Genomic DNA, 22,708 nt, shown 5'->3' with positions numbered 1-22,708 from the left:
GTAGATTCTGCTGAGAGTAGGAGACTGTCAATGAAAACTGAAAGATGAGAAGTTAAAAATTGATGGTAAGACATAGCAAATTCCACAGTACAATTCTGAGGACAAGAAGTCATTGAGGACTGGCATTTATACAGATATTAAAATTATTATACTTATTTAAACGTCAGAACCTAAGTCCATTTCTACCTACAAAAGAGGTACATTCTGGAGGATAGATTCCCTATTACTCCACAGCATTGACTACTCTGATAATAGGGTACAGGATCCATATGGCAAATCCTACAGCTACAGGTTCACTATCTGAATATGAAAGTACTGAGAATGGCTGCCACCTGGAAAGGAACTTGTAAAAGAAGTGCAGTGGGTATTTGATGCTTATAAAAAAAGATGGCTTGGTGTGAAGGTTAAGGAGTTAATTAGTACAGGGTGTGTCTACATGTGCATTTGTGGTATTGTCCTTCGTGGGTGAAGACAACCGCATCCAGGTTAGGGGGGTAGAGAAGAAAGTAAAAGTGGACGAGAAAAAGGTAGGGAGAATGGAGGAAAAAGGAGAAAAGAAAAAGAAAAGAAGGGGGAGGGTGGCTAGGTCATATGGGTTTTTCATAGGTGACCTATAAACTCGAACTTTGCCTTGAACAACCTGCTGCATCAGGGGCAGAAAAGCAATGAGGACTAAATATGGGAGGTTTTCATTTTCCTGGCCATGCATTTCTTCATTGCTTCGGCCATGCATTTCTTCATTGCTTCTGCCGTGCATTGCTGTTTGAAGGCCAGTGCTCTGTTCTGGATTGATGACCTCCAGGATGGATGGTCATGAGCGATTTGCTCCCATGATTCTGGGTCAATGCCAAAACACTTTAGGGATACCTTGTACTATAGAAGAAATTCTTTGGGAGGTGAGTGTCGGGCATTCTTGAAAGGTAGCTGTCCCATCTTAGCTATGCCAGTTTCAGTAGAGTGTGAATACTGGGGAGAGATGATCTTCTGAGCACCTCAGTGTCTGGGATTGTGTCCTACCACTTGATCTTTAGTATTTTTCACAGGCAGCACAGGTGGAAGTGTTTTAGTTTCCTGGCATGACGCTGGTAGAAGATCCAGGTTTCGCAGGCATATAGGAGGGTGGGGTGAATGATGGCTTTTTAAGCCTTCAGTTTTGTCAGCATTCCGATGTCTCTGTGGTCCCAGACTCGCTTACAGAGTCTGCCGAAGGCCACACTGGCTTTTGCTAGTCCCACATTGAGTTTGTAGTTGATGTAGACAGCACGGGAAAGTGTGTTGCCTAGATGGAGAAACTTGTCAACCATCGACAGTTGTTGATCTTTAACTGAGACGTGGTTCCTGGGAGGTTGTGCCAGGCACAGGTCACTTCAGTCTTCTTCATGTTGATAGTGAGTTTGAGGTTGTTGCAGGCTGATGAGAGTAGATCCATGAATCATTGCACGTCAGCCTGTAAGTCTGTGCATAACACACAGTCATCAGCAAAGAGAAACTCGCAAAGCATTTAAGTGTGACTAAATTTAATGCCCATTAGCTAATGTGCATTAAGCAATTTTTGGTAGGTGTCTAGACGTGCACCTGTAATGTGCATCTTGTATAGATGCGCTCACAGTCCAGTGATGTATTTGTGCAATGCAAATCCGAAAGTTGATATAGCCAGGAGTTCAGCTGTTTCTGTTGGACATGGATGCCAATATTGTGTTCCAATGCATGCTGAAGATGGGGGCTTTTCAATAACAATAGCCATGAGAATAACAACAGTAATCTCCCATTTAATGGAAAAACAGATTGTCTTGATGGTAAAAAGACATGTGGCTTAAGAAAGAGATCAACAGTGGCATAACAATCAAAATAATCTTTGGATAGAGACGCTTTAGTGGACATTGGGCTTTTCCACTTGATAGTAAATATTGGTCACTTGAAAACAAAAGGTTAATAGAAGCAACACCTTTCCCCTAGGAAAACTTCTTAAAATGTCAATGTTTCCTCAGTAGTTGTCACAGGAATACATGCTCTGAAATAAGGGGTAAAGTGAGGAAAGACATGCAGCCACTGGCTGATTTGTTATCGGAGGAATTAAAGTAGCCAAATAAGCCAGTATTTAGGCTCACAAGCTGGAGAAAGAAACAGAGAAATTCCATGCAGAGGTAGGACACATCTTAACCCTTTCCACGGCACTTGGTAGATGTGGTATTAAGCAGCTGAGGCCTTCCTGGCTCTGGCACCCTAGGATGGAAGAGGGCAAACCCTTGCCTTATGATCCCTCCTTTTGTATTTATTTTCCCTTTCCTCTAATACTTCTGTCTAGATTGTGCTTGTCAAGGCAGGTACTTGGTAACTGTTTTCATACTACTTTTGTACTACCTTTGCATTTATGAAGTATAGAATAGGAGATATAGGGGAATGAGGTATGCCACAAAATAGGCTAAACAAGTAATTACAAGAAAAATGAATACAAAATAGTTTCATACAGTAAGAAAGTTTAAATTTTATTCTCTCCCTAGTTCATTAATGAAAATATTTTGGTCAGGCAAAAAAATTATGGCTCTCAGTAGAGCTTCAAGATGAATTACATGAATCATGGTCAAAGATTACACATTAGAGCTTCAATGATGGGGATATTATTTCTTAATTAAAGTAGTCCAGTATAGAAGGAAAAGGGAGATAGGATGATCTTGTTAATTGGGTCATTTGCTGAACCTTTCAAATCTTTGAACAAGATTAGGAAAAGAACTAATAAATGGATGACTTACCTGCCTCAGGAACCACTTTAATTAAAAAAAATATATATATATTAAAGCTGAACTTTTTCATTCCCTGTTGTTTTGTCATGAAGCAACTTCAGGTGTTTTGAATTGTCTTTCAGATAAACTGTTGCTGTGGAGCATATGCCACTTATAAATTACACTTCCATACCCTGTTTTACATTCACTCCAGTCTTCGTTCACCCTTTCATCAATAAAAACCTATTTTTGAAAATGATTTGACATTGTAGTAATACTTAAAATGTTGCTCCTCTATATTAGTTTGTTGAGGATTAATTTTTTTCTCTCCACAAGACTATTCAAGTAATACTATATAGATGTTCTCAAACAGGGAAAATACCGCCTCTACATGTGCAGATAAAATTAAATAGTCATTGGCCACCTTAGTGAGAGTTAATGGCGTCTTTGACTTAGTCCAAACTGAGGGATCATATTATTAGTAATAGATGTCTGTAATTGCTTGATAACATCACATTCCAATCAGAGGACCTGATTCTATGAAACGCAATGACAATTGCAGAACAACTTTATACTCCATTGAAATAAAAAACTTGATGCTGATCTGAGGGCTCTCAAAAAACTGACGAAAGACACAGGAACTGGCTTAATCTGAGATGAGAGTGCTTTGCTCTTCTCAAGAGGAACTCTGCATCTCTCAAAGACAATACTAAAGACATTAAAAATAATTGTCCCTGGGTTTCAATTAGATGAAAAGTAAAAAGCAAACTCAGTCTGACATCTTATGACTTTGTATGTGAGGCTTAAAGCCTGAAAGGCAGGAGATGAATTGGAAAATCTGAAAAGCCTTCAAAAACTTAATTTTTTATATCAGCATGTATAGCACTTTTCAGGATTTTACTTGTAAACCTTTGAAGTAAGAATTCAAAGGACTGGCCAGTATTTTATCCAATCTTTGTTGCGCAATGTTTCATAGCTTATCTGCTTTAGAGCTTTTATCTTGGCCTATTGTCACCACCTATTCACAAAGAATATTCTTTTCCTTTACAATTCTTTACTTGGACTAGTTGGGTTAAATTATCAGCATCATGTACAGAAAATTAGGCATTCAAATTCAGTTAAACATAATAGGAGCAGCATGCTTAATTTGCAGTGAACATTTACAGCAGCCATCTGTGCTGAAGGAGTTCAGTGATTAAAAACTGAATGTGTAAAAGTGAAGGTCCTAGCAGATGTAGTGTGGATGAGAAAATGGGAATCAGACAGATACTTTTCATCAAAGTTGTCCAGAGTTGTGGTGTTAGTACTGTTTGTCTTGTGACCATATGTTTCAAACAAAGTCATATGAGACCTAGTTCTTTTCTGCTCCAAACTATATATCAGGAAAACTTAAGTTGACATCATTAGGGCTCTACATTTATACTATCAAGAGAAGAGCAAACTTTGACATGTTACTTTCCAAGGTTCTGCTGTAAATTGACATCAGTGTTCAACAGGTCAGAAAACTTGGTGTTCCCCCCACCTCCCCCCCCCAAATTTATTCCTTTTGAAAGTCCTTCATCAGGATATTCTGGGTTTTGGTCACCAAAAAAATGAATAAATAAATAATCATAATAAAAATAATAGAGTTAAAATAGAATATTTTGTTAATATTTGAAATGTAAATTCTATTTGCAATCCTTTGGTATATTCCTGTCAGAAAATAAAAAAAAGGGGTAACATTTTACTGTAGATAAATTTTAATTTTATAAATGTATTCCTTTCTTACAGGGATAAATGTGTCTATGCTTGCTCATTCTTTGATCAATAGCTACATAGCTTTACATAAAGATATCTTTGTAGTTCATAATATATCTTATTAAACTTTAGTAAATGTTTGTTTTGTGAGAAACTTCTCTATACTATAAAACCAGGTGATCAGGGCTTGGCCTGGTTAAAGCTACATTCATGGTACCCCAGTACCTTCCCTGCCCTGACCATTGGTTTCTCAGTCACTTGCCTGCACTCCACATCAGTCCCATTTGTCTGCCACGTCTTGATGTACTTGTGATAATATCAATTGGGAGATGCTAATTTCCACCACTGCTGGACAACAGTAACCCAGTTTGGGGTTTCTTCTGGGGCTCCAACCTCCCCTACACCCCATCCTAGTGCCACCCAGATGTTACATTGTCACTTGCGCATGTAGGTCTTAATGGGTAATCTGTCTTTTTCTTTCTTTTCTTATGTAGGTTCTCGAGCATCTCAGTAGTCATTTCAACAGAACCAAATTAACAGTGACTACTGGACTTCTTCTCAGCCTCAGATAAGTTCTGTGGTTTGTCTTGAGAGGGCTTTCTGCCCTGCTGTCTCCAAGGGTTGCACAACCTCTAATATTGCAAAACAAAACCAAGGAGTCCAAAAGGAAAACCAAACCTGATCCAGGACTTACACACCCTTGCCTAGGTGTTAATTGACTTGACTTGTTAATTTCCCTCTTCTGTCTATAGGGGTGGAGGTTCAGCCAATCTGGCCTCCTTACCCTGTTGGCCTGCTATGGCTATGGCAATCGGCAAGAAAAAAAACAACCCAAAAATGAACTTAAATAGTTAAAATCTTAATTAAGGCCCAGCTGCTTTTCTCCCGGCTGGTCTGTCTCTGGCAGAGCTCTCCTGCCACTTGTGCCACTCCGCTCTGTGGCATCTTTGCTGCTGGCATCTCCTGGCCTAATCGAGTTTTCCTGAGCTCACTTGCCAGCTGCCTGTCGGCTTTCTGCTGCTGGGGAAGTCCTGCCTGACATCACGGGTTCCAGGACACAGCTCCCCCCCCTCCAGCTCTCCACACTCCCCATGCTCTTCTCTCTCATGTGCTGTCCATCCACTGCTCTTGGGCTACTTTAGCTGAATGGAGCAGCTGCTCTAGAACTGTGGCTCTCAGGACATTCTCCTCTCTTTTGGTGCTGTCTTTTCTCCCTTCACTGGCTCATCCTCACCTATGATAAGTGTCATTTTTCTTTCCTGTTCTCCTTTACACAGCTGTTCTTCTCAGAGGTGTAACAGTGCAGCTGGGCACCTGGGGCAGCTGCCACACACAGGTGCAGGAATGATTTCCAGTCCAATGTAACTGTGTGGCTGTGCTGGCAGCCATTTATTTTGCCCCTTCCCCTGTTAAGTTGGTCTGGGGATGGCTGTCCCAATTGCCCCACCTTTGGCTTTTGACATTCTCATCCTGACTAGTTATGAAAACTAAGCTTCAAATGTGTCAATTCAGCAGTTTTTCCTTTAAATGCAAACATGTGTGAAATACACTGTTTCTGGGCCATTTTTATATTGATGAATTCTGGACAGCAATTTTAAACTGCCTTACCAAATGTTAGGGAACTCAGAAAACATGCCTCACAGAAGCCTTAAAGCAAAGATGGGGAATGGGAAAGACAACTTTCTACAGAAAGGAAGAAGTCTAACTATGATACAGTTTTTATTTGAGTGGTAACTAATTAGTTTTATGACTGCATCTAAACACCGTTTGCCTTTGTGTACTGCATAGGAGATACACAAGTGCTAACAGTGCAGGGGGGCACACCTCCATACTGCCACCACTCTCACTGCTGCTGGGCTCTGGCTCTGGCCAGGCTACAACCCCATGCCCTGATGTTGGTGCAGAAATTTGGGGGGGTGGGGGGCATGTACCTCCCTCATACTGCCCCCCCAACATCGCATTGCCTGTGGTGTACTATATCATCTTTCTGGGTTCAGTCCTGAGTCCTTTTGCCCACCCATAAATGGAATGAAAGGGAGGATAACATGCCTTGTCATGGTTGCTTGACCCATGTTGCCAAAGGAGGTGAGAGAGGTAGAATAGCAGTTGCTCTGCTACTTCTTCACAGGAGCAAGGGAGAAGCTTGAATCAGATTGTGGTTCTGAGAGTCCATGTCTGGTTTCCTTCCTGCTCTATGTACTGTATGCACTGTATCTGATGAAGCTTTGTACCCCCACATCAGTCCTGCCCCCCATCAGTCCTGCCCCCATCAGCAAATGTTACATCCATAGGTACTTTTAGTTTATACTTTAGATAGTTGAATATTTAAAGAGTTTGGATAAAGTATGACTGAGATTTTGGAGAAGAATATTTTATTTAATTTGATGAGCATTAATTACCTCACAAGTAGGGCATCCATTGGGAAAGTAATGTGTCTGGAGTTTGAAGAATCTCCATGCTCAATAAAATGTGAACCTTTTTAAATTGGGTATATCTTTTGCATATTATACCTAAGTTCAAGCAGCTAGAAAAGCTAAACAGTCTTCAGAGGGAAAAATTAAATGGGCTATAACATAGAAATTACCCCGAAAATGTGACCAGTATGCACAAATGCCACAGGAATGTGGCAATATGGGGTTAAATAAAATAACGTGGGTATTATCTTAATTAATGTTTCAATTCTTACTTTATCCAGTTATGGATTTCAGGTTTAGATTATGGGTTACTAGAGCCTCCTGTATTTTTTCTATTGCTTCTCTACCACATCAATTTCCTTTTGATTTTTGCTTAATTATCTGCTAGATTACAGTTTATAGACATATTTATAGTGTGTGTTTTTAAAAATTGAGTTTGTCCACTATGGTATGTAGGTTCTTTTTTGGTTTCTACAGGCCTAGCACTTGCTGATGACCAGAAGATGGAAAAGATGTGAACACTCTTCTATGTACAAGACAAATAGGATAAACAGAAATATCCCAGCCCCTAACCCTACCATACTTTATATCAGATCAAATGGTTGCCTGCAGCAGCAGCAATTCGATAATGGTCTTCATGCAGTTACTACAGAACTCATTACTCTGGGCAAATTGCTTTATATACTATAATGTGCTATGTTGGAGTCTAAAGGGACATGGACCCCAAACAGTGCTTAATACGGACCATAAAATATTTAGAGCTTGATACATTACTTTTAAAATGCTTAGGAATGTAAAACTTTATCCAAAAGGAAGAGAGGAGGAAAAATCATTCTGCATCCATTAAGGCAGTGATTTAATAGAGTTTTTCAGTACAACGTATTTACTCTGTGATAATTAATTACCTCCAGCAAATTAAAATATAAATTAGGTTGTCTAGGGAAAAAAGGATGCTCTAAATCAATTGGTTCTAGTTGCACATAAATACAAATTTTACAGTTGTGTTTTCCTAATGTCAAATATAACACATCATGGCAGAACCTTAATAGTAAGAGCTTCTGTGTTTCTTGACCTATCAGCTATGTTAATTTGATTTTTTTTCTCACTCAGCAGAACAAATGTAACCTTTCTTTAAAACTTCCTTATGACTCTTCATTACTTATAATAGATATGCACCTAATTAGCTTATTACTAGTTTACTCCCCAAACAATTCAAAACCTGTTCATGACAAGAAATGCAGATGCAAAACCTCACAGATTTCTCTTTTCTCCTCTTTCTATTTTCACATGAATTGGAAATTTCATTTTAATTAAAAGTATAGATAATTATTTCCAAAAAAGTGTTGTCTGATAAATAGTATGACCAATAGTATAGTAGTCGGACCAATCGGATAGGTTCTCAGTATATCCTAACTAATATGACAACATTCTATGAAATGACTATACAAGGGCAGATAATCCTTTAAAATTCTCTGTAAAAAAAGTCCTAGATTACAATGCATCTGTTGTATTCCTCCTGCACTTGCTCTGCCAATGAGACAGAGAACAGAACAGAAAGCCAGACAGGTGATCAGTTTTCACTCTAACTTACAAGACTGCTTTCAGAGTTTTTCCTAGGCTGACTGTGCTCAATGAAATTAAGAGTTTTAAAGTGTTTTGTAGGGTTTGCTGATGTCAGAAAATATAGCTAAGAATATCTAACCTAGTAGCAGCTATTAGGGGGGGAAAAGCTGCCAATTTTTAAAGCTAAATTTTGATCATTATGCAACTGTTTCACTTGACAGCTACATATAGGATGTAGTTCACATCTGTGCTCAGGTGAATAGTACTGTAGTAGGGACCCAGAGCAGACATGATTGATACCATTAGTTTGTGCCTGTATTCTAGATGGCAGCATTTGTTCTTCTTATGCAGTAAGTAAAAATATCCTATATAGAGACTTGGGGAATTTATCTCTATGTTACTGAAATTCTGTTTGAGGTAATGAACTTTATATCCATCTTTAGCAAGTTGCAAACTTCATTGTAAATATGTAGCTTGTTTAACTTTGCAATTTTTTTATCTCTGTGTTGAGCTGGAATTTCAAGGGAGGGTAGTGGTAAATGGCTAACGATAGAGAGGCATTAAATTGGGATAATCTACTATTTAGTTGAAAGGACACTACACAAAAGTTTGATTTACAATATTTTAATTGTTTTCCCCTTTTGATATGTAGTACCATTTTAAAGTGATAGAAGGGTAGTACTTTTATATTATACATAATTGCATTTCTGTAGACCAGTAGTTACCAACCTGGGGATCCTGGTTGACAGGTAGATCCCAGAGCCTCTTTGGGTCGATCCTGGGCTGAGGTACAGCTGGGCACGTGTGCATGTGCACACCTGCTGCCCCCAGCCCCAGCAGGTCAATCTGTGGGGGAAGAAAGGGTCAGAGGCCAGATTGAGGTGCCTGCAGTGAGCAACTGACCATGTGGCCCAGCCAGGAGCAGAAGAAGGTAAGTGGGGCCAAAGGCCAGCTGGATGGTGGGAAGATTGGAGCCCGGGGGACTCCTCTACGGGCACAGGGGGGCTCCCTCCCCATCTCTACGGAGGCAGAGGTAGCAGAGGTGGCTGCTGCTGTACCTCAAGTCCCCCTGTAGCTGGTCACATGTGGGCATGGCTCAGCTTAGCAGCAGCGACTCACGTGGGGGTGGCCCCAGCCCAGCTGAATCTGGGAAATTCTGGTTGTCCAGAGGCGCATGACAGAGGTCCTGGGGGTGCATTCCCTTCCCCACCACTGGGGCCTCTGTTGGGCTGTGCCTAGAGGTGGGAGCTCCACCCCCGCCATGCCTGCCTGGACCATGGAGACTCCCAGACCCAGCTGGGCCAGGGCCTGATGCCACATTTGTCTGGTTGCTGGGTAGGCATGGCTCAGCACAGCCATGATACAAATGGGATTGGGCACTGGCCTGGCTGGGTTTGGGACACTCCTCGATTCATGGGGGTGGGGAGGCAAGTCGGGAGGTAGGGGGCTGGGGAGTAGGGTGTGCAGCAGGCACTAGGGGGCGGTAGATCTTGGGGTGCCCTTTACTACTAAAAAGTGATCTTTACCATAAAAAGGTTGGAGACCACTGCTGTAGACAGATAAATTCTGGCTATAAATGAAACAAAAGTTTTTGGAAATGCTTTTAGTAAAGTGTGCTTTTGCATCCCAAGAGAATGATAATCAGTTTGTGAAATCTGATCGTGACATTTAAAGTTTCCCTAATGCAAATAGACTACTATACTATTTTAATTCTTCTCACTTGTGATAATCATGAGTGTTTATGCTTTAGGTTTTTATTTTCCCCATAGCATAAATGGAGGTGGGTAGTATGGATCATCAGCTTCCCAGCAGTCAAAGATTTTCTGAAGAAGCTATTTTTAGCCATATAGTACATCAGGGCTGAAAGACTCTTGGGGAGAAATTCAAACATAAATAACCCATCATTAATCAAGGCTGCTACTGTCCTTTGCTTAAAAGGTGAAGTATAAGATGCTAAAAGTTATTTAGAACACAAATATTGTAGCTTTCTCAGAACTTGTGCCTTGCCTTGGTGCTGTGTCAGAAGGCGCTGACAGAAATTGAGGGCTCCGCTCTAACTTGTGAGGCTTTACAAAAAACATCATGAGTTAGAGTGCTCTCCCTACCCAAGAGATGTTTGCTTGTTGGTCCAGGGAGGGTGGGGGAACAGTCTTTCTAGCCAGCAGATGGGGGTGCTCCAGACAGCTCCTCTCCCCAGCCTACCTCCTTCATACAAGGGGGGGCTCCATTCCACCCTCCTTTCCCCTCTTCCAGCTCAGGCTGGGTTTGCCTCGCCACTCAAGATACCTGGCTGGGGACTGGAGGGGTGTGGAATGGAGCCCCCTCTCCTTGGGGGCCCAACCCAGCTTTCTCCATTACCCAGGCAGAGTAGCTGAGGCAGGGGGCATGAGGAGAGGAGGGGCTCCCTTCCCGCACCCCCTTCAGTTTAGGCAGCCCAGCAGCTGCTGCTGCTGTCCTCCCTCCCTTTCTGCTGACAGCCCTGCATGAAAAATGTACCCTCGAGAGAACACAAGTTCCCTCAGATGCTCAAAAGCAGAGTACTTTAATCTGCTACCTCATTAGATGGGGGCGGTGTTGCGTGTGATCTGTCATTTTAGAAGTTCTCTGCATCTGTGCACGTGTTAAGTCACAGCTGTAGAGCACTTTCAGGGGCCAGATTACATGAAAATGTCACTTCTGTCTGCACCCAGAAGGCCAAGAGATCCTTTGTCAATTTAATTCTATTGAAATTGAGCCTGCTTCTGCTTTCTCATGGTCTGACTGTACCCATCTAGTTCCATTGATGTCAGTGGATTTCCCCTGCTATGAATGAACACTTTGTTCTTGTCATTTTGTGCTATTTACTAGTTTTTACATAAATGGGGCTCACTTAATAGCTCATCTCCTTTCATTAGATCCAACTTCAAAATGTAGTTTTCAGCTTTAAGCTGGAGCTCTCAGCAGTACTGCATCAAGACTGCATTAATAACATCATGATAGCTAATACTCGTATTACTCTGTTCATACCGAAATCAGGGGAATATTTCTTTATGGTGTATGAAAATATTTTCCTTCCAGCATAAAATGCTTAAAAAATGTAGGAGTTTGAATACTCTAAGGTACATACTTAGAAGGAACATGGTTAGATTTGGGTTCGCTGGTATTTAATACAGGGTTCCTGACAGATTTCAAAATGTATCATGACATAGGATGTAATGCTCTGGTCTGGTCTTGTATATAAATATTTGCAGGATTATAAATTAAGAGAAGAGACCCAGAAATGAAAGCAGTGAGAAGAAATGTTCATGAGATGCTGAAAGATATATTTCCTTATATTCTTGAAAGGGGGAGGTAGTTATATGATCTTGTTGGATAAGAACATCTCATTTATACCTATTGAAGTAAAAGAAATATTTTTCTACACGTAAATTTGAGTTATGGCTAGGAAACTTGTAAAAGCGCAATTAACTTTTTTGTAGCTCGCACCCACTTTATGATGATTAATTGCTGTGGTGAAGGGCGGTATTTCTGTTCATAATTAAACGCTAGCTCAGATAAACCATGTCAGGAAGTAGTGTGAAAGTAAGGGTGTGAGGCACATGTCCAGAACTACCTTATTACATCAGGAGTTGGGGAAGAATAAATTGAAAAGTTCAGCAGAAGTTGCTTAGACTCATTTGACCCACTTTGGCAGCTTTTGGAGAACACATGCAAAAGCCAGTATGGCTCTATATCAGGTTGAGCTGAACTTACAGGGACTGCTGGAGTAATGTGAAGTGACAGGTATGCATAAGAGTCAGCCTTTGAAGATTCCTCTTGTGGATCATCACCCTCCTTAACTGAACTTCTTTTGAATGGAAAGAGAAAAGAATCAGGAATAGCTGCTTCCTTCTCACTTCCCTGATTATGGGAGGGAACTGAGTTTGGCCCATTTTGAAGAAGCAAGTGGATTCAGTTCCTTTGGAAAGAGATGGGACAGAAAGGGAAGGGAAGACAGATCAGCAGAACACTGATAGAATGGTGTTAGGCAGGGCAGCCCTGTGTCCTGCAATAAGTATATACTAGCTTTGCACGTTTGATTTGGATTATTTTGTACTGAGGTGTGAAGTGGAGCTGGTATCTAGGAAGGGCTCTCGCAGCTTTTGGAGTTGGTAGCTGAATGGACTTCTGGTTAAATGCTCAAATCACAACTCAGTCCTTGGAAGTGTGAAGGGGTTTTGTTTTGTTTGTTTTTAGAGAGGGATTCTGGGCCCTTCTGTCTGCTTCTTCCTGTTGCAAGGTAGTTGAGACTGATTTGGACTTTTTTTAACCCTCTTTTAGCTGACCACTGTACTAAAATCCTTGCTAGGGACAACGTTAACACAGTCAAAAGAGTTGGTTTCTATCCCTCCTGTGTAGAATGATAAGTTAGCAAATGTGACAGGGATGAGGGAAGATGATGCATCACGTTTTACTGTTACCATGCTTCAGTCAGTAACCTAAAAATGAACTCGAGGCAGACAAAAATATATATGTGAAAAAGGATGTGTTTGTACCTTGTGTGCTAGTGAACAATGTCACAAGCAGTGGCCTTGAAAAATGGCAGTACAAGCATAGTTCAATAAAGCAAAACTTCAAATGATGTGCACTGTCATTAGGAAAAAGTGAAAAGTTCCCTCACTGTACAGAAAGAAGTGTATTTTTAAAAATATGTGCTACGCTCTCTTGACTTTATTACAAAATCCCTGCTGGATTAGTCATTTCCAGGAAAGATGTTATGCAGTGTAGTCTGTTAGCATTATGATTTAATCTTTTCCTGTCTTCATCTAAGCTGAGTACTACAGATCAGTGAGGTTAGCAAAATGATATATTTGCATTTGGTGTAAGATGGGTTGGCTGTAGATGGGTAATCCAGATATGAAGATCCTAGTTAAGCAAGACCTATGGTTCTTTGCGGTAGTAAGAGAAGACACAGACATATGTTTCTCTTAGATTATGCCATGTAATACAGCTATGGTATCTTTTAAAAACTGTGATGCCTCTATTTGCTGATGACTAATTGCCTCCATAGAGTTTTATGGTTGAGGGGAGTGGATATTGGGGGTCCTGTGAATAACAGATGCTCACATCCTTGTTACCTAGTTTTATCACATTTTTAGTTTTGCACGTTAACGTAAGCAGTTAGTATTGTTCAGTGCAGTCGCTTTGTATGCCTAGAACGTATTATTTGGATATTACCTCTCTAAATGCCAAGTCCAGTACATCATTTTTAATTGGGTGCTGTTAACCTTATTTTTGATGTGCTAACAAGGCTCAGCCTGCAAATCAAAGCTCTGCATTGCACGGGAGCGTGGTTGAGAAGTATTGTTGGTTTGTTAACCTAGACTGGCATGATTTCAGAGCTGTCAGGCCCGTTTTTACCTATGTCTGCCCTCTGTTTAGACCTGCCTATATCCCATTCCTTCTTCCCCAGAGAGGCTCAAAAATGGGAATTTTTTTTGTTTTGTTTTGTTTTGTTTTTTTGCTGGCTGGTCTGGAAACATTGAATTAGGCTCCACTGATGGGGGTTCCTGAAGGGAAATCTTATGACTTCCTCTGAAATGTTTCCTGAGGTGAAGTGTGTTCATAGGAGCTTTCCCATTATCTTTGTAAACCTGAAAATGGGTTAGAATGTCTTTTATTTTATCATGAGTATTTTTTGCAGCTCTAGCTACTGCTGTTTTCTCCAAGGGCATATGCACTTCTAAAGGAAGAATAACATCACAGTTGTTGATTCATCCCTGGGGCCACAAGATGGTGTAAAACGCATTTCTCACATGTCTAGAAAGGCAGCTGCACAAGTGTAAAGCATTCACCCACAGGGGAGCATAAGAAACAGATTTGCCTGCTGCCTTCCCCCAGGGGTTTTGCCTTTGGAGAATAACTTTTAAACTCTAGCGGGGAGGAAGGAGGGTGCTGAGAGAAATGCTCAGTTACTAGGGGCCTGTCTTGACTGCTGAATTAACTCAAGCATGGCCCCTAATTTAAGTCCTTCCCATATGTTCAAGCCATTGATGCAAGTAAGGTAGCATGTTTAAAAGATCAGAGGGTACAGGACAAAGTTCAGTAATGTTGTGCGGTGTTAATTACCAATATGGCCATTTTCTTTTGACTTACTGTAATGTAATTTAAATAAACTTGAGTACACAAAACTCAAATAAACTCTATCCCTTGAGTTTGCAAAACCTGATGCTAGGCAAGTACTCTGAGAGACTTCAGTGGAATCCCCTATGGAACTGCAGAGTGTGATTTGACTGGGAAGATCTAGTTGGGGATGGTCCTGTCTTGAGCAAGGGGTTGGACTAATGACCCCTTGATGTCCTTTCCAACCTTAATTTTCTATGATTCCCATGATTGTAGGCACTCTCATTGGGTAAGGTGTTTTGGGGGCTGTTAAAGAGGAGGAGAGGTGACCGCACTGGCTGATATTGCAAATGTCACCCTAGTTCTAATGGAAAAGCTTTCTCAATCAAATAAGTTTCTGCAGTATTGCCTAAAAATAGGCTGTGTTGCCTGTTGGATTGTTACAAAATGAGCACAGAATACTATAATACAAATTACTATAAAAAGTTCTCAGCCCAAAATAATGTCAGGGGCTAAATTCCAGTTCTTACATTAAATTATTTTCCAGTTTCTCATCCTTTTTTTAGCTGGCTTTCTGTGCCTAGGATGATTTTGCTGCATCTCTGCTGTCAGCTTGCCTTGACTAACCCAGCTTTCTGTAAGAGGCAGGGCTGGCTAGGCCTGTCACCCTGAGACAGATCAGCAGTTCAACAGCAGTGATTTTTGGGATATGTTACTATAACTAATTGTCTTTAACAGGAGTTGCTGGAACTGTGTACCTTCAGTTCACATGATTTCATTTTTGCCTGATGTACAAAGTATCTATATTCCTCAAAGAAAACCGTGTAGCACTTAATTGAAGATATTAGCGGGTGCTTAGCCAAATATCTCATGCCACATATTACTCCCACCTAACAACCATAAAAAGTAAACAGCAGAATAAATTGCCCACCTGCTACTATAAATAAAAAATACAGTCTTAGCTTACTGTAACACAAGGCAAATACAATAATGGCAAAATCTATAGCTGTAGAGAAGATAAAGTATCAAGTGTTTTTGCCCTCTATGCTGAGGCCTGAGTATACTATTATTTAAATATACACTAAGCAGTGAAATTTGATAAATACTTCACAAGCCTCATCTTTTAAAAGCATAGGATAGGTTTGGTCTTAACATTGAGTGATAATTGGAAGTGTAGTAACAATAATTTAAGATTGTGCTATGGACCTGATTGTCTACAGCTTTATTCTTTGAATATTTACACCTGCAGGAACTTAAGTGTTACAACATTCAGATTGTGGCAGCATTTTAAACCCGTTCTGAATAGGTATAAATGATTCTATCAAGCACAAAGATGTGGGCTGTATCTTGAGACAACACAACTTATCTTTCAGCCCCAGCCCAAGGAGTTTCTATTGCCTGAAACTCCAGCACCAGCAAAACATGGCATGGCTTGTGCATGTGCTAATGCTTTTCAGAGGAAAAATCAGTGCTTGATTAGTGATTCTACTAAGGCCATAAATGGAGTTCCTCTTTGACCATAGCTTGATACCTAGAACACCCTGCTGCTTCTTTTAATTTAAAAGCTGTTCTAGCTTTTATAACAAAGGAAACTAGACTTTGATTCATAGTGATGTCTTTAGCACAGGGGTGGGCAAAATATGGCCCATGGACCAGATCTGGTCTGCAGAGGGTCTTTGTCTGGCCCTTGGTTCTGGCTGGCCCAGGCACCACCTGGCTGTGGTGTGTCCTGCTGCCCACTGGACACTCAGCAGGGCTGGGGAAGCTCTGCAGCAGGACTGCTTTTCTAGACAGTCCAGGTGGTGGTGTCTCCATCCAGCTGCTGTCAACACTGCCCCCAGCTCTGCGGTATTGGTGGGGACCTGCACCACACAGCCATGACCCAGTACATCCTGTGTCCACTCTGGATTCGCCTGTCCATGCTGAGCAGCAGCAGTGCAGGGTAGAAACTGCTGATCAGTGTAGGGGGAAAATGGTCCTTCCCCGTGACCACTGCTGGGCAGTTCTTGGTTTAGCTGGTGGAGCCCATGCCACACTGGGCTTCCCCACAGCTGCCACCCTGGGCACCCCAGAGGTGCAGGTGATGGAAACACAGGGCATCCTGGCATCGTATGGGCTGTGGGTTGCTGCAGCGAGAACTTCCTGGCAGTGGCAAGGGAGAGGGGTCACTTCCCCCTGCCCTGAGTAACAGTTTCTTCACAGAGCTGTTGTTGCTGCTCAGCCTGGATGGGAGAGTCCAGAGCAGGCACAGAGCATGTCAGGTCGGGGCTGCATGGCAGGGGTCCCCTCCAGTACCATGGGGCTGAGGGGAGCAGCCAGAGGGAGCTGCTGCCACCTGGGCTGTCTGAAAAAGCAGTCCAGCCACAGAGCCACCCCAGCCCTGCTGCATGCCTGGGGAGCAGGAGGATGTGCCACAGCTAAGCAGCATGGGACACGCTGGGGTTGCATGCTGTTGGCAGTGTCAGGGAGGTGTTGCAGGGCATGCAGGCTCCAGGCTGTTGTGAGGTGGGTGCTGACCGGCTCAGGGGGATGCACATGGTGGGGGCTGCTATGCACACCCCAACATACTCTCAAACCTTTCCCCACAAGTCCCACTACCACACCCCCAGAACCCCCTACTCACACCTGCACACCTCAGGAGGAAGCCCTGCTTACTGCTATGTGCATACACCCCACAGCCCCCCACAAACCCTATACCTACCCACAAAAACCCATACCCTGACACCTCCCCCCCAATATACAAGAGTAAGACTTCATTTTAAGGTATTATGAAATCACCTCTATATACACAGTGCAAAAATGCACAAATTGGGGCAAAATATTAAAAATATATATATAATGTTATTGTGGATGTTTAATTTTTTTTAGTATATATATTTTTTTTCCAGTTCCAAGATGCCTTGATAGCTCGCCAAAACTTGTTAAGTGGCTCTCCAACCGAAATAACTGCCAGCCCCTGCTGCAACAGCATTAGGGCGGTATCTCTGTCAATAGATGTAAATTGGACTTGAATTCTTTGAAAAAGTATAGGAACTGTGGCTCTGGATTTCAGGTGGCTCTGGATTTCAGGTGTCTCTAAAGCGAGTTTATGGAAGTATCTGGGGAAAGGATGGAATTTTTCTTCTTTGAAACCTGGACGGAAACCCAGTTTAGAGCTTGCCTGCATGCCAACCCCCTACCACCTTTGTTTAAATGTACTTGCAGGGAAAGCTGTTGTGATGAGAACAATGGAGTTGTTGAAGAAAAATAAAATGGGGTCAAATGGAAATGCACATTAAAGTGGGTGAGCCACAATGGGCTGATTAGAATTAAGAGAAAAGGGCCTTTTTGTGCCTGTGCAGATTTCATCGACACTAAAATTATGATGTGACTTTTTTGCATATTGAAATTTACAGTATTTGAAGGAAGCAAAGGGGAAGCTTTAAATATGACATCCTTTCAAGTCATCATCAGTTAAATAATTTTAATTCAAGCATCAAAGGAAGAACTAATAAAAGCAGCTGGAAGAACCATTAGACTACAGTGTGAAATCCCTGTGTTTTTAAAGTCATATGTTGTTGGGGAGACGAAGTTGGACCTCAGTGTCCAGCAGACCCTGTACAGACAATCAAAAAGCCCAAGGCTGAATGGGTTCAATCTTCACAAGTTAGCCTAAACTGTACAGATTGAACTGATAAGCAAATGAATAGATGCTCATTTTTTATTCTGGAAATGCAGCCACATGCCTGCAGTGGCCCAGGCCAGAAGCTGGGGGGTACTAGAGCATGCCTCTCTGCTCTGCTGGAGCAGACAGCTTGGGACAAGGCTAGCCCACCCACCCTGTGAGTGGGGGAGTGTGGGGAAGGTGCAAAGCACCCTGGGATGCTGGGGGACTCTGAGTTGACTTGAACCTGGAGGGGATCTGAGATAGAAGTTCAACAAGCTGGTTTATCAGTTAAGCCTGATACTACATCCAACCAGGTTTATCTTAAACTCATTTTGGCCATTTTGAAAGCAGTTTGTGCACTGAACTTCTGTTGTGTTACAGATTTGAACTGGTTTCCAATCACTTACAATGGTTTAGGTGTAATTTCTGTCCCTAGTCCAGGGGGCCAAAAGCCTTTCAGCTTCACAGTTCACATACCCAAGCTACAGTCTGCTAGACCAATTTTAAAAAGGATATGCAGCCAGTATGGCAAAGAGCTCTTTTGCAAAAGCCAACAGATTCTAGATGGGATAGAATGGAGACCCAACAGGCTCTTTTCTTCCTTTATTTTTGTGAAGTAATATATTATTTGGCAGAAGGAAGGCCACGATTCTGCTAGTGGATCTCTGTGGGTTGATCTTGCAGTGCTGTGGAGCTTGTTGATGTCAAAGGGGTCAGCAAAGGGTGCAGCATACCTGTACGGACTCCAGGTAGATAAGGGTCCTTTTTTGTATATCTGCCTCTGTGAGATGATATCTAGCAACAGAAGAATAAGCAGTGGTTTACTAAAAGGATCATGAAATGTTTGTGCTTTGACTTACATTTCCAAATGTCTGTAAAATTATTTTGAGAATTTTTTGGCTGCCTGTGATATAGTATATATTGATTTGTGATGGTCATAAGATGAAAGGAAAATAAATATTTGTAAATTTAATATGACATTCTCAGCAAATATACAGTGTAAAGCTGTTGGGCATTTTTACACATGCTTTAGGATGTGGCACCAGGCGCTTTAATCAGTGAGCTGTGCTAATTTAAAGCACCTGTGTGTCACATGTATCAGCATCCCTGCACTGAAAAAATGTTGGCAGGGTGCCTTGTATTAAAGCTCATCGAACATGTTTTATTTCAAAATGGCCTGCCACCATTTTTTTTAGTGCGGCGATGCACGGAGACGCTGATGCACGTGATGTGGAAGGCTGCTGGAGCACATCAATTTCTGTGCTCTGGCAGACTCAATTAATTGAGTCTGTTCTGACATGCTGGATTTCCAGCACGTTGGAGCAGGCTCCTCGTACGTGTATAGGAGCCCCTTGAGTCACTCTGTTGTATTCCTTTTGGAATGAAGCAGTCCAGCATGACAGTGATTATGGCCCTGCCCTTTGCAATGCAATGTAGGATGATTTGAAATTATTGGAATGCTTCACACTTTTAAGAGCACTTAAATCTTTCAAAACTGACTTCAAATTTGGAACACTGCAAATCCTTAGAAACTTGTGACTCGCTTCAGTAATTTTTAATCATGCAACACTCCCATTGCTTTCTAACTATAAAGTACTTATAAAAATGAACTGCTATAATTTGAGTTCAGTGGAGGCATGCAAAAAGGTTATGTATGAGGGTGTCCAAAATAGCCCGACTGACCTTGGGCAGTCATGGAGCAAATGTAGTGTAGTGTTCATAAATGATTTGTACTTTTCCCACTGCTAATATAGCAGCAATATGTACTGTGTTCCTAGAAGCTGAGCCTCCTATTCAGAATGATTTTAACCTTGACCTGAGCCTTACACCCCATAGGGCTAGAACAGTAAAGACGCATCAGTTTCTGTAACCAGTGGTACTCGGGATAGTGGTATGGCTACCATCATATCTGGCCTTGGAAATCCCAACCCAAATAGACAATTAACCATTTATATCTGGTTTGACAAAAGACATCCTTTGTCATGAATCTGAATGGACTTAAATTTGTTTCTGAAACCAGCAAGGTGCCTTAAGCACTCTTTTAGTCTTCCTTAACACTCCTCTTCTCCCTTCCCCTCCACATGCCAAATGCAAAAGCCAAACAAACACCAAGAAATGAAATAAATATAAATAAGATTTATGATTTTTAAAAAGTATGGCTTTTGGGAGGGCATATTCATGAGCTTTCAGCAGTGGGGTTGGTAGTACTGCATGGTGTACAGGATTTTCAAATGGCTTATGTCATATTTGATCATAAAAGAACAAGAACAGAAATATTAAAGCTATCATTCTTGGCACATGCATTGTCAAATGTAACAAATATGCTAAAGGAAGAAATCATACTGTAAAGTACAAACAGTGTTGACCAAATTCTTTGTTCAGTCTTTTTTTTTTACTTAGGTTAGCAGTGCTGATTCAGTAAACCACATGCTCAAGTCATGGGCACCTTGCTGAAGCCTAAGCAAGTATTCTACTGATCTTGGCTATATTATCTACTGTCTGCATTTTTAATGTCAGTAACAGGAACCATTTGCATGAGTGGAACTATGTTTGGAGCCAAAGTCAGAATGACTCCTTGTCCCATTGCAGTGTTGTTTTTACAACATTATTGAGCTCTTGTGAAAACCTGAGGAGCATTTGAGACTGCATTTCACACATATAGGAGCCCCAAAACAAAAGTTCAGTGACAGCTAGGAAGTGGCTATAAAAGCAATATTGTCAAGTCCTGCATCTGTGTCCAACTTCTATAGCAATTTGGTGAATTTGCAACCAAAAAAATGAGTCTTTGGATTATTGGCCCTAATGTATGGTCAAGAATCAAGTCCATTTTTTAAGCTCTCGCATCACTACCAGTAACAAAGCTTGTGTCATCACAGCTTACAGGAAAAGGCTGACAGTAGCATGATATATAAAGTGGAACAGAATTCTTCTTGCTATCCTGTAGCCCTGGTGGTTCTGTGCACCTTCCACAAATCCATTATGGTTTTTGTCAGTAAAGTAAGCAAGAATAAGGTGATATTTTAACATATTCCCTTTGTTGACCACAAGTACAATGTTAAAGATGCCTGATTATTGCATACAGTTTTACTTATAGCTCTTTGGATATAAGATGGTATGAAAGCCCAATGCAGTCTCTTTTTTAATGCTACTTTTCATTTCTGGTTCCAGAAATGGGGCCTACTTTGCAGGAAAAAGGCTTGAATCTGGACCTAATCAACAGAAAGAAAAACAAAATCAGGGTCGTTCCATACTTAGGATGAGAAATCCATTCTTTGTTAGACTTAGACAAAGTATAGGGATAATGAGAATATTAAAGAGCTTTCTATTCTGTGAGTTGCATTAACGAAGGTAGATAACGGCCAATTCCCACTTATTACCTTTATTTTTAAATTTTCTACTTTTTATTCTTAGGGGTTTTTTTGTTTTTAAAGGAGCATCTTAAAATATGAAGTTTCTCAGAACTTTCCTATGCTGTGACAGATTCTCTGACTTGGGAATCAGCAATCAGTAAAACTGCTTGCCAGACAATAAACTATTAGATGGATTTCTAGCCACATCTATAGAGATGACATGCCCTGTTGGCACAGCAGGAAAGAAGCAGATTTTTAAGATTACTGTACCAATATGTAACCTACTGTATAGAAGCAGTCACTGATAAGTACAAAACAAGTTGCATTAGAGATGTATTTGACCTTGAACATCTGCTGCTTATAGCACTCAGGTTCTGTCACTTAGTTACATTGTTAAATGTTTTTATTTTTGTTGCCATCTATAACTACCACTAATTTTACTTCTGATCCTGGCCCTGTGTTCTGTACCAGTGGTGCTCAACCTCCAGCCAGGGGGCTCCCCACAGGGCCAGAATTTTGGCAATGGGGGAGTGGTAGCAGCATTAATTGCCATAGATCCCGGAGCTGGCATTGGAACGTGGTCAGATCTGGCATGTGGGACCAGGATGGTACTCCAAATTGTACCTACAGACTGACCCTAAGTGCTGACCCTATGCTGGATCCAGCCCAGAGACCAGCCCTGCTCATGGAATCTGGCCTACATACTGGCCCTACATGCAACTCAATTAGTCTACGCAACACTGTTCTGTACCACAGCTCAGTTCTTGGTGGGATATATTTTAAACAAAAGCCCACCCAAAAAGACAAGTTTATAATTTACAGAGGGAATTATAGTGAAGGCAGGTGCAAAAAAGGTTTAACTGGGTGCACAAATTGATTGCTCCTGTCCTATGAGGAAATCGAAGCATCTTGGTTGAGATGCTAACTTCTAGAAATAGAACCAGCATGGGTTCATCAGCAGCAGGTCCTGTCAGACCAACCTGGTGGCCTTTTACGACCAGGTCACTAAATCGTTGGATGCAGGGGTGGCAGTGGATATAGTTTTCCTAGACTTCAGGAAGGCTTTTGATACTGTCTCTCACCCCATTCTCATTAGGAAGCTGGGGGACTGTGGCGTAGACACCCATACAGTCCAATGGGTCGCCAACTGGTTAGAGAGTCGCACCCAGAGGGTGGTAGTGGATGGGTCCTTCTCGA

General features: G+C 41.5%; 1 long non-coding RNA gene across 2 annotated transcripts in view; it reads left to right on the top strand.

Moving 5' to 3' along the window:
- Positions 1–5,021, top strand: part of LOC109289566 — a 127,978-nt gene extending 122,957 nt beyond the window's left edge. For both annotated transcript variants that reach the window (XR_002095411.1, XR_002095410.1), the window contains exon 3: positions 4,952–5,021. This is a non-coding gene — a long non-coding RNA (uncharacterized LOC109289566). The remainder of the gene's footprint in view (positions 1–4,951) is intronic.
- The last annotated feature ends 17,687 nt before the right edge of the window (positions 5,022–22,708 follow it).

This window comes from Gavialis gangeticus, unplaced genomic scaffold (assembly GCF_001723915.1).
Source record: "Gavialis gangeticus isolate Ggan-Ray unplaced genomic scaffold, GavGan_comp1, whole genome shotgun sequence".
In the NCBI taxonomy this organism is placed as follows: Eukaryota; Metazoa; Chordata; order Crocodylia; family Gavialidae; genus Gavialis; species Gavialis gangeticus.
The sequence above is the reverse complement of the archived record's forward strand: the minus strand, read 5'-3'. Positions and strand labels throughout refer to the sequence as shown.